The sequence below is a fragment of the Aegilops tauschii genome, chromosome 5 (genome assembly GCF_002575655.3).
Source record: "Aegilops tauschii subsp. strangulata cultivar AL8/78 chromosome 5, Aet v6.0, whole genome shotgun sequence".
NCBI classification, from domain to species: Eukaryota; Viridiplantae; Streptophyta; class Magnoliopsida; order Poales; family Poaceae; genus Aegilops; species Aegilops tauschii.
This window is the reverse complement of record NC_053039.3, coordinates 406,303,167-406,313,796: the sequence shown is the minus strand read 5'-3', so window position 1 is coordinate 406,313,796 and position 10,630 is coordinate 406,303,167.

Sequence of the window (10,630 nt, the reverse complement as noted above, 5' to 3'; positions counted from 1 at the left end):
CTCGCTTCAACCGCATACACACACCTTAAACAACGGTTGGTACACCGTTTTGTGCAACATAAGCCACATGCGAAGCCAGTGCGTACAATGGAAAATAACCTGCAAATGAGAAGGGGTTTTACGATTGGAAACAATGTCATTTCTACGTAGCTAAAGCGGCCATAATAAGGCAGATGCTTCCACCCTTATTAGCGTGCAAAACCTATTTTGTATATCGTCAAGCCAGTGACCATATATATTGGCAACACTCGTCGACGGATACATATTGAACGCTATATGGATGACTGATCATGTAGAATGCGCAATCTTACATTGGAAGAATATGTGTTTAATTGTCTTGTGATGAGTATACAACTACACTTCTATGTCCATGCCAGTTGCGATAGGGTGAGATTATTTTGGTTAGTACAACTCCCGTAGAAAGATACCTCATGAAAATGTTGATTTTTAAAGGTATCTTCAACCTCCATATTTTATTATTATTATCCACTAATATCTGAGTGCATGAGGGCACGATACATAGAGTTAACTATGAATGACAAAGATGTCATGATATTCCAACGAAATACATCCCATCCATGTGTTAGGTTAACTGAATCCAAAGGGGATAACAAATGTTGCCATGAAGTAAGACGGGGGCCAATTAGATCCCGTCGGAATGAAACATCGGGGGGGGGGGGGGGGGAGCTGAGTACCTGCGCAAGGGTATCATTCTTATCGCAAACAATGCGGTGCAAGGCTCGATACTATTCCCAAAGAGTGGTGGTTAACAACCGCTTATCCTCCTAGAAACATATCTCTTAGTCATCCTTTATCGCGAAGGACCTAAAGCGAAAAATATGTTTCTTTGCCGCCATCAGGCCAGCCCAAAAATGTGAGTCCCCTGGCTTCCAAAATGCCTGGGACACTGCGTTTTGGCCCAGATATTTATTGCACAGCAGGGTTTGCCAAATACCCTCCTCAATAAGTAATTTGAACAACCATTTACTAAGTAAGGCATCATTTTTGACTTGAAGGTTTTGGATGCCTAAACTGAAGGAAATATGCCCTAGAGGCAATAATAAAGTTATTATTTATTTCCTTATATCATGATAAATGTTTATTATTCATGCTAGAATTGTATTAACCGGAAACATGATACATGTGTGAATACATAGACAAACAGAGTGTCACTAGTATGCCTCTACTTGACTAGCTCGTTGACCAAAGATGGTTATGTTTCCTAGCCATAGACAAAGAGTTATCATTTGATTAACGGGATCACATCATTAGGAGAATGATGTGATTGACTTGACCCATTCCGTTAGCTTAGCACTCGATCGTTTAGTATTCTGCTATTGCTTTCTTCATGACTTATACATGTTTCTATGACTATGAGATTATGCAACTCCCGTTTACCGGAGGAACACTTTGTGTGCTACCAAACGTCACAACGTAACTAGGTGATTATAAAGGTGCTCTACAGGTGTCTCCAAAGGTACTTGTTGGGTTGGCATATTTCGAGATTAGGATTTGTCACTCCGATTGTCGGAGAGGTATCTCTGGGCCCACTCGGTAATGCACATCACTATAAGCCTTGCAAGCATTGCAACTAATGAGTTAGTTACGGGATGATGTATTACGGAACGAGTAAAGAGACTTGCCGGTAACGAGATTGAACTAGGTATTGAGATACCTACGATCGAATCTCGGGCAAGTAACATACCGATGACAAAGGGAACAACGTATGTTGTTATGCGGTCTGACCGATAAAGATCTTCGTAGAATATGTAGGAGCCCATATGGGCATCCAGGTCCCGCTATTGGTTATTGACAAGAGAGGTGTCTCGGTCATGTCTACATAGTTCTCGAACCCGTAGGGTCCGCACGCTTAACGTTCGTTGACGATATAGTACTATGAGTTATGTATGTTGGTGACCGAATGTTGTTCGGAGTTTTGGATGAGATCACGGATATGACGAGGAACTCCGGAATGGTCCGGAAGTAAAGATTGATATGTGGATAGTAGTGTTTGATCTCCGGAAAGGTTCCGGAATCCATCGGAAGGGGTTCCGGATGTTTCCCGAAATGTTTGGGCACGAGAACACTTTATCTAGGCCAAAGGGGAAAGTCTGCGAGGTTTTTGGAAAGCGCAAAAGGAAGTTTTGCGGAGTCCAGGGGCCAGACGCCAGGGTCCCTGGCGTCTGGGTCCAGACACCGGGAACCTTGGCGTCTGGCCCTGGAGTCCGAGAAGGACTCTTTCTTTTCGGGTGAAATCGACTTTGTGGAGGCTTTTACTCCAAGTTTCGACCCCAAGGCTCAACATATAAATAGAGGGGTAGGGCTAGCACCCAAGACACATCAAGAAACACAAAGCCGTGTGCCGGCAACCCCGTCTCCTCTAGTTTATCCTCCGTCATAGTTTTTGTAGTGCTTAGGCGAAGCCGTGCAAAGATTGTTCTTCACCAACACCGTCACAACGCCATCGTGCTGCCGGAACTCATCTACTAGTTCGCCCCTCTTGCTCGATCGAGAAGGCGAGGACGTCACCGAGCCAAACATGTGCAGAACTCAAAGGTGCCATGCTTTCGGTACTTGGATCGGTCGGATCGTGAAGACGTACGACTACATCAACCGCGTTGATATAACGCTTCCGCTTTCGGTCTACGAGGGTACGTGGACACACTCTCCCCTCTCGTTGCTATGCATCACCATGATCCTGTGTGTGCGTAGGAATTTTTTTGAAATTACTACGTTCCCCAACAGTGGCATCAGAGCCAGGTTTTATGCGTAGATGTTATATGCACGAGTAGAACACAAGTGAGTTGTGGGCGATACAAGTCATACTACTTACCAGCATGTCACACTTTGGTTCGACGGTATTGTTGGATGAAGCGGCCCGGACCGACATTACGCGTACGCTTACGCGAGACTGGTTCTACCGACGTGCTTTGCACACAGGTGGCTGGCGGGTGTCAGTTTCTCCAACTTTAGTTGAACCGAGTGTGGCTACGCCAGGTCCTTGAGAAGGTTAAAACAGCACTAACTTGACGAACTATCGTTGTGGTTTTTGATGCGTAGGTAAGAACGGTTCTTGCTTAGCCCGTAGCAGCCACGTAAAACTTGCAACAACAAAGTAGAGGACGCCTAACTTGTTTTTGCAGGGCATGTTGTGATGTGATATGGTCAAGGCATGATGCTATATTTTATTGTATGAGATGATCATGTTTTGTAACCGAGTTATCGGCAACTGGCAGGAGCCATATGGTTGTCGCTTTATTGTATGCAATGCAATCGCCCTATAATTGCTTTAATTTATCACTAAGCGGTAGCGATAGTCGTAGAAGCAATAGTTGGCGAGACGACAACGATGCTACGATGGAGATCAAGGTGTCGTGCCGGTGACGATGGTGATCATGACGGTGCTTCGGAGATGGAGATCACAAGCACAAGATGATGATGGCCATATCATATCACTTATATTGATTGCATGTGATGTTTATCTTTTATGCATCTTATCTTGCTTTGATTGACAGTAGCATTATAAGATGATCTCTCACTAAATTTCAAGATAAAAGTGTTCTCCCTGAATATGCACCATTGCCAAAGTTCGTCGTGCCCAGACACCATGTGATGATCGGGTGTGATAAGCTCTACGTCCATCTACAACGGGTGCAAGCCAGTTTTGCACACGCAGAATACTCAGGTTAAACTTGACGAGCCTAGCATATGCAGATATGGCCTCGGAACACTAAGACCGAAAGGTCGAGCGTGAATCATATAGTAGATATGATCAACATAGAGATGTTCACCATTGAAAACTACTCCATTTCACATGATGATCGGTTATGGTTTAGTTGATTTGGATCACGTGATCACTTAGATGATTAGAGGGTTGTCTATCTAAGTGGGAGTTCTTAAGTAATATGATTAATTGAACTTTAATTTATCATGAACTTAGTCCTGGTAGTATTAGCATATCTATGTTGTAGATCAATAGCTCGCGTTTAGCTCCCCTATTTTATTTTTGATATGTTCCTAGAGAAAAACTATGTTGAAAGATGTTAGTAGCAATGATGCGGATTGGATCCGTGATCTGAGGATTATCCTCACTGCTGCACAGAAGAATTATGTCCTTGATGCACCGCTAGGTGACAAACCTGTTGCAGGAGCAGATGCAGACGTTATGAACGTTTGACAAAAGCTCGGTATGATGACTACTTGATAGTTTAGTGCACCATGCTTTACGGCTTTGAACCGGGACTTCAAAAATGTTTTGAAACGCCCCGGAGCATATAAGATGTTCGAAGAGTTGAAATTGGTATTTCATACTCATGCCCGTGTCGAGAGGTATTTGACCTCTGACAATATTTTGCCTACAAGATGGAGGAGAATTGCTTAGCTAGTGAGCATGTGCTCAGAATGTCTGAGTACTACAATCACTTGAATCAAGTGGGAGTTAATCTTCCAGATAAGATAGTGATTGACAGAGTTCTCTAGTCACTATCACCAAGTTACTGGAACTTCGTGATGAACTATAATATGCAAGGGATAACGGAAACGATTCCCAAGCTCTTCGTGATGCTGAAATGGACGAAGGTAGAAATCAAGAAAAACATCAAGTGTTGATGGTTGACAAGACCACTAGTTTCAAGAAAAGGGCAAAGGGAAGAAGGGGAACTTCAAGAAGAACGGCAAGCGAGTTGCTGCTCAAGTGAAGAAGCCCAAGTCTGGACCTAAGCCTGAGACTGAGTGCTTCTACTGCAAAGGAACTGGTCACTGGAAGCGGAACTGCCCCAAGTATTTGGCGGATAAGAAGGATGGCAAAGTGAACAAAGGTATATTTGATATACATGTTATTGATGTGTACTTTACTAGTGTTTATAGCAACCCCTAAGTATTTGATACTAGTTCAGTTGCTATGATTAGTAACTCGAAACGGGAGTTGCAGAATAAACAGAGACTAGTTAAGGGTGAAGTGACGATGTGTGTTGGAAGTGGTTCCAAGATTGATATGATCATCATCGCAGACTCCCTATACTTTCGGGATTAGTGTTAAACCTAAATAAGTGTTATTTGGTGTTTGCGTTGAGCATGAATATGATTTGATCATGTTTATTGCAATACGGTTATTCATTTAAGTTAGAGAACAATTGTTGTTCTGTTTACATGAATAAAACCTTCTATGGTCATACACACCAACGAAAATGGTTTGTTGGATCTCGATCGTAGTGATACACATATTCATAATATTGAAGCCAAAAGATGCAAAGTTAATAATGATAGTGCAACTTATTTGTGGCACTGCCGTTTAGGTCATATTGGTGTAAAGCGCATGAAGAAACTCCATGCTGATGGGATTTTGGAATCACTTGATTATGAATCACTTGATGCTTGCGAACCATGCCTTATGGGCAAGATGACTAAAACTTCGTTCTCCGGAACAATGGAGCAAGCAACTGTCTTATCGGAAATAATACATACTGATGTATGCGATCCGATGAGTGTTGAGGCTCGCGGCGGGTATCGTTATTTTCTGACCTTCACAGATGATTTGAACAGATATGGGTATATCTACTTGATGAAACATAAGTATGAAACATTTGAAAAGTTTAAAGAATTTCAGAGTGAAGTGGAAAATCATCGTGACAAGAAAATAAGGTTTCTACGATCTGATCGCGGAGACAAATATTTGAGTTACGAGTTTGGTCTTCAATTAAAACAATGCGGAATAGTTTCGCAACTCACGCCACCTGGAACACCACAGCGTAATGGTGTGTCCGAACGTCGTAACCGCACTTTATTGGATATAGTGCGATCTATGATGTATCTTACCGATTTACCACTATCGTTTTGGGGTTATACATTAGAGACAGCTGCATTCACGTTAAATAGGGCACCATCTAAATCCGTTGAGACGACGCCTTATGAACTGTGGTTTGGCAAGTAACCAAAGTTGTCGTTTCTTAAAGTTTGGGGTTGCGATGCTTATGTGAAAAAGTTTCATCCTGATAAGCTCAAACCCAAATCGGAAAAAATGTGTCTTCATAGGATACCCAAAGGAGACTGTTGGGTACACCTTCTATCACAGATCCGAAGGCAAGACATTCGTTGCTAAGAATGGATCCTTTCTAGAGAAGGAGTTTCTCTCGAAAGAAGTGAGTGGGAGGAAAGTAGAACTTGATGAGGTAACTGTACCTGCTCCCTTATTGGAAAGTAGTTCATCACAGAAACCGGTTCCTGTGACGTCTATACCAATTAGTGAGGAAGTTAATGATGATGATCATGAAACTTCAGATCAAGTTGTTACTGAACCTCGTAGGTCAAACAGAGTAAGATCCGCACCAGAGTGGTACGGTAATCCTGTTCTGGAGGTTATGTTACTAGACCATGACGAACCTACGAACTATGAAGAAGCGATGGTGAGCCCAGATTCCGCAAAATGGCTTGAGGCCATGAAATCTGAGATGGGATCCATGTATGAGAACAAAGTGTGGACTTTGGTTGACTTGCCCGATGATCGGCAAGCCATTGAGAATAAACGGATCTTCAAGAAGAAGACTAACGCTGACGGTAATGTTACTGTCTATAAAGCTCAACTTGTTGTGAAAGGTTTTCGACAAGTTCAAGGGATTGACTACGATGAGACCTTCTCACCCGTAGCGATGTTTAAGTCTGTCCGAATCATGTTAGCAATTGCCGCATTTTATGATTATGAAATTTGGCAAATGGATGTAAAAACTGCATTCCTGAATGGATTTCTGGAAGAAGAGTTGTATATGATGGAACGAGAAGGTTTTGTCGATCCAAAGAGAGCTAACAAAGTGTGCAAGCTCCAGCGATCCATTTATGGACTGGTGCAAGCCTCTCGGAGTTGGAATAAACGCTTTGATAGTGTGATCAAAGCATTTGGTTTTGTACAGACTTTTGGAGAAGCCTGTATTTACAAGAAAGTGAGTGGGAGCACTACAACATTTCTGATAAGTATATGTGAATGACATATTGTTGATTGGAAATAATGTAGAATTATTCTGCAAAGCATAAAGGAGTGTTTGAAAGGAGTTTTTCAAAGAAAGACCTTGGTGAAGCTGCTTACATATTAAGCATCAAGATCTATAGAGATAGATCAAGACGCTTGATAAGTTTTTTCAATGAGTACATACCTCGACAAGATTTTGAAGTAGTTCAAAATGGAACAGTCAAAGATTTTGAACTTGGGGTTTGCCCCCGCTCTTTGCGTTATACTCTCGTGCAAATCCCGTGTTGTCATCAATCCACCAAAAAGGGGGAGATTGTAAGGGCATTTTTATCCCCTAGTTGGTTTTGGTGATTGATGACAATGCTTTTGCGGACTAATCATGTGCATCGAATATATCAGATATATTGACTAGGCACAAGATGTTTTGGTTCCCCTCGAAGGCTATGGAAGACGGCGTTTCTCTTCGGTTCTTTTCGGTGGTATTGAGTCGTAGGGAAGCCGTACTATTAAGAGGGGGTCCGCGTTGGAAAGGTTGGGTGGATTCATCACGTACACATCTCCCTTTGCACTTCCTTTCCTCTAGCCTTTGGAGCATCCTATGTTTTCCTTGTCTATGCAATATTGCTCTTGCTTGCCGAACTAAGGCATGGGGTAGTACTGCTCCCTAGAGCGGTACTACCGCAGGACCTTGCGGTAGTACCGCCCGCTGGTGCGGTAGTACCGCTTCTAGTAAGCGGTAGTACCGTGGTCCCTGACTTAGCTCCGCAAGTACGCGGCAATAAGGGGCGGATGTAATTTTTTACATCCGCGCCCCGCGCGGTAGTACCGCAGCTGGCTTATGGTACTACCGCGTCGGGTTTTTGCATCTACTCCAACTCTGCGGAAGTAGCCACGGATGTAATTTTTTACATCCGTGCCTTCCCATCCCTGGACAGTCCCTGCCTTGCGGTAGTACCGCAAGGTGGAGCGGTAGTACCGCGCCAGCAGTACTACCGCCCTCTGCCTTAGTGCACCTTTGGCTGTTCTGGTCTCTGCTGTGTGGGCGGTAGTACCGCGGGGCCCTGCGGTAGTACCGCGTGCCCCTGCGGTAGTACCGCCTCTCAGGTGTGGTAGTACCGCGCTGCGCAGGCTGAGTTGGTGGATAACGGTTGGATTTGTCCTTCCACTATATAAGGGGTGTCTTCCTCCTCTAGTTGACCACCTCTTCCACCTCCATGCTCCATTGTTGCTCCAAGCTCCATTTTTGCCCGATCTCCTTCCCTAGCCAATCAAACTTGTTGATTCTCTAGGGATTGGTTGAGAAGGCCCCGATCTACACTTCCACCAAGAGAAATTTGAATCCCCCCACTAATCCCTTGTGGATCTTGTTACTCTTGGGTGTTTGAGCACCCTAGACGGTTGAGGTCACCGCGGAGCCATAGTCCATTGTGGTGAAGCTTCATGGTATCGTTAGGAGCCTCCAATTAAGTTGTGGAGATTGCCCCAACCTTGTTTGTAAAGGTTTGGTCGCCGCCTCCAAGGGCACCAATAGTGGAATCACGGCATCTCGCATTGTGTGAGGGCGTGAGGAGTATACGGTGGCCCTAGTGGCTTCTTGGGGAGCATTGTGCCTCCACACCGCTCCAACGGAGACATACTTCCTCTCAAGGGAAGGAACTTCGGTAACACATCCTCGTCTTCACCGGCTCCACTCTTGGTTATCTCGTGCCTTTACTTGTGCAAGCTTATTTGTGTTGTATCTCTTGCTTGCGTGTGTGCTTATTGTTATTGCATCATATAGGTTGCCCACCTAGTTGCATATCTAGACAACCTACTTTGATGCAAAGTTTAAATTGGTAAAGGAAAGCTAAAAATTGTTAGTTGCCTATTCACCCCCCCTCTAGTCAACTATATTGATCCTTTCAATTGGTATCAGAGCCTCGTCTCTTTATTAAGGACTTTACCGTCCGAAGAGTATGGTTGACGTCGTAGACGGTGTGGAGGAGCACTCCGGTGTGAATCCGGTCTCATCTACGGGAGATGGGGGAACCACGGTCTCTCGTGAGGAATTCAATGTGGCGTTGGACACATTGAAAACCTCCATGACGACCGAGGTCGAAAGCATGTTTAATAAATTCTTAGAAGGGCTTAAACTTTCCACCGCACCTTTGAAAGTGGGTGATCCCACTAACAAGGTGACGGATGCTACCTCCGAGAAGGGGGAAGCTACTAGCGAGAAAGCTCCTTCTTCTAGTGGTAAAAATGGCACCGGCATCTTTGCCCATGTGGAACCTCCACCTGTCTATGGTGGACCGCTTCCTTCCACTCATTGAATCATGCCGGCCCTGCCCCTAAGATTGAGAAGAATGTAGAATTTGATTCTTGGGTCTATCGTTTTAAGTGTCATTTAAATCATGTGAACACTAACCTTTGGAGAATCATTGAAGAAGGTTTCTATCCGCATGACCAAAGCAACTTCACTCCTAGAGAAGTCATGGACCATCAATTCAATGAGAATGCTCTCTTCATCATCCAAGAAGCAATCCCACCCGAAGATCTTCCTCATCTCCGGCCTTACACCATTGCCAAAGATGCTTGGCAACAAGTGATTTCCCTCTATCGGGGAAGCGCAAGCATTCAACGCTCCAACTATGAAGTGGTGCAAGATGAAGCCGATGAGTTTGCAATGAAAGAAGATGAAGAACCTCGTGAGCTTTATCGGAGAGTAACCAAACTCGCGGTCTCTCTCCGAGATCATGGAAGTAATGACACGGATGACAATTGGATCAAGCGCAAATTCCTCAAGGCAATGATGCCCTACCACAAAGCCATGTCCTCCGTCATTCGTCAAAGGCCGGACTTCCACACCTTGTCCTCGAGTGAAGTGTTGGATGAGTTCGTTGCTATGAGCATCTTGGACAAGACCGCCGACAATGCGGTTCTTCGCTCTCAAAGAGTAAAGAAGCCCAACCTTGCTATAAAGGCCAAGGTTAGTATGGAGGAAGAGGATGAAGAGGAAGAAGAGGAGAGAAACCTCGAAGATACGAAGTATGCCTATCATGAACACATGGCTCTTGCTTCAAGGCAATTTTGGAGCAAGAAGAACTCAAGGCCAAACTTCAACAAGAACAATTCAAGTGGCGCAAAGGGCAAGCAACGAGTGAGGACTTGCTTCAATTGTGGCAATGTGAGCCACTTTGTTGCGGAGTGCCCTTACGAGAAGAGGGAAGACAATGGTGGCAAGCTCATCCGAAAGGACAAGGCCAAGTCATTCCCCAACCAGAGCAACTTCACCAAGAAGACTCCTCCCAAGGCATTGGTGGTACAAGAAGAGTACAATGAGGATGATGACGATAATGAAGATGGTGAGTCGGTTGCCATGGCCTCCGTTGCCATTGCGATGACTCCACAGATGTCTCTCTTCAACTCACCCAATGAGAACATCACCGCCAAGTGCCTCATGGCTAAAGCCACCAACAAGGTAACCCCCAACATCAAAACTACCATCATTAATCATCCTTCTTCGATGGATAGCTTTGATGAACATGAGGGGACAAATGTGGAGGAGAATGAGTTTGAGACCTTTATGGGTAAACTCAAGGGTAAATCCAAGAAGCACTTCGTTGCTCTCTTGGAACAACTTGGTGAAGCCAATGACATGATCGAGGCTCACGAAGATACCATCTCTAAGAT